Source organism: Lampris incognitus, unplaced genomic scaffold (genome assembly GCF_029633865.1).
Source record: "Lampris incognitus isolate fLamInc1 unplaced genomic scaffold, fLamInc1.hap2 scaffold_341, whole genome shotgun sequence".
Taxonomy (NCBI): Eukaryota; Metazoa; Chordata; class Actinopteri; order Lampriformes; family Lampridae; genus Lampris; species Lampris incognitus.
In genome coordinates, this window is record NW_026611299.1 from 27,501 (window position 1) to 30,000 (window position 2,500).

The following is a 2,500-nucleotide window of genomic DNA, read 5'->3' on the forward strand; positions in this document are numbered from 1 at the left end:
TGTCTGTGATACCTAACATAAACACACCTGTATTACTAGAATTGATAGTTCACGCCACAAAAGTGAGGGGCAAACATAGAAAAGCGTGCAACCCAGCCACTGAGGATGCACAAGCCAATGCATTCTTAGTGCAGGTCCCAAGCCAGGACAAATGGGGAGGGTTACGTCAGGAAGGGCATCCGGCGTCAAATCTTTGCCAAATCAAATATGCGGATCATAAATAAGATTTCCATACCGGATCGGTCGAGGCCCGGGTTACCGACGACCGCCATCGGTACTGTTAACCAGCGGAGTGCCGGTGGAAACTAGGCTACTGTTGGGCGAAGGAAAAGGAGAGGGGGAAGGCATGTCCAGAGGCAGCTAGAGAGGAGGAAGGGTAGGCGTGTGGAGGTGAGAGTCAGTCGGAACTTTGAATGTTGGCACTATGGCTAGTAAAGGGAGAGAGCTGGCTGACGTGATGGAAAGAAGAAAGGTGACAAGAGACAAGGTGGAAGGGGAGTAAGGCCAGGAGTATCGCAGGTGGGTTCAAACTCTTCTACCATGGTGCGAATGGGAGGAGAAATGGGGTAGGGGTCATTCTGAAGGAAGAGTATGTCAAGAGCGTGCTGGAGGTGAACACAGTGTCAGACAGAGTGAGGATTATGAAGCTGGAAATCGAAGGTGTATTGCTGACGGTTATCAGCGCATATGCCCCGCAAGTCGGGTGTAAGATGGACGAAAAAGAAGAATTCTGGAGTTGAGTTGGACGACGTGGTGGAAAGGGTACCCAAGGAGGAGGGAGTGGTGATTGGAGCGGACTTCGATGGACACGTTGCTGAAGGGAACAGAGGTGATGAGGAGTTGATGGTAAGGTATGGAATCGAGGAGAGAAATGTGGAAGGACAGATGGTGTTCGATTTTGCGAAAAGGATGGAAATGGCTGAGGTGAATACATATTTCAAGAAGAGGAAGGAGCACAGGGTGACGACGTATACGAGTGGAGGAAAGTGCACACATGTGGACTATATCTTGTGTAGAAGGCGCGATGTAAAACGGATTGCATACTGCAAGGTGGTGACAGGGGAGAACGTAGCTAGGCAGCATCGGATGGTGGTCTGTAAGATGACTTTGGAGACCAACATGAGGAAGCGAGTGAAGACACAGCCGAAGATCAAATGGTGGAAGTTGAAGAAGGAAGACTGTTGTGTGGAGTTCAGGCAGGAGTTAACACAGGCACTGAGTGGTAGTGAAGAGTTGCCAGATGGCTGGGCAAGCGCTGCAGAAATAGTGAGGAAGACAGCTAGGAAGGTACTTGGTGTGTCATCGGGACAGAGGAAGGAAGACAAGGAGACTTGGCGGTGGTGGTGGTGGTGGTGGAAGGAGGAAGTAGAGCAAAGTATACAGAGGAAAAGGTTGGCAAAGAAGAAGTGGGATAGTCAGAGAGATGAAGAAAGTACACAGGAGTACAAGGAGATGCAGCGTAAAGCAAAGAGAGAGGTGGCAAAGGTAAAGGAAAAGGCGTACGGTGAGCTGTATGACAGGTTAGACACTAAGGAAGGAGAAAAAGACTTGTACAGATTGGCTAGACAGAGAGACCGAGCTGCCGAGGATGTGCGACAAGTTAGGGCGATCAAAGATACAGATGGAAATGTGCTGCCAAGCGAGGAGAGTGTGCTACGAAGTGGAAGGACTACTTTGACGGGCTGATAAATGAAGAAAATGAGAGAGACAGCGAGAGAGAGAAAAGGTTGGTTGATTGAGAAGTATAGAGAAGGCCAGAAAGAGTTGCATTGTGTCTTTGTAGATTTACAGAAAGCATACGACAGGGTGCCGAGAGAGGAGGTGTGATATTGTAGGAGGAAATCAGGAGTTGCAGAGAAGTATGTAGGAGTGGTGCAGGCTATGTATGAGGGAAGTGTGACAATGCTGAGGTGCGTGGTTGGAATGACAGATGGGTTCAAGGTGGAGGTGGGATTACATCAAGGATCGGCTCTGAGCCCTTTCTTGGTTGCAACGGTGATGGACAGGTTGACGGACAAGATCAGGCAGGAGTCTCCATGGACGATGATGTTCGCGGATGACATTGTCATCTGTAGCGACAGTAGGGTGCAGTTCATTGTGAGGAGAGCCTGGAGAGGTGGAGGTATGCACTGGAGAGAAGAGGAATGAAAGTCAGTAGGAGCAAGACGGAATACCTACGCGTGAGGAGGTGACAAAGGCATTTCACTTTAAATACTTGGGGTCAACTGTCCAAAGTAACGGGGAGTGCAGGAGAGAGGTGAAGAAGAGAGTGCAGGCAGGCAGGCAGGCAGGCAGACAGGCAGACAGGCAGGCAGGGTGGAGTGGGTGGAGAAGAGTGTCAGGACAGAAGGGTACCAGCAAGACTTAAAGGGAAGGTTAACAAGATGGTCGTGAGACCAGCTACGTTATATGATTTAGAGACGAAAAGACAGCAGGAGGCGGAGCTGGAGGTGGCAGAGTTGAGGATGCTAACATTTTCACTGGGAGTAACGAAGAAGAG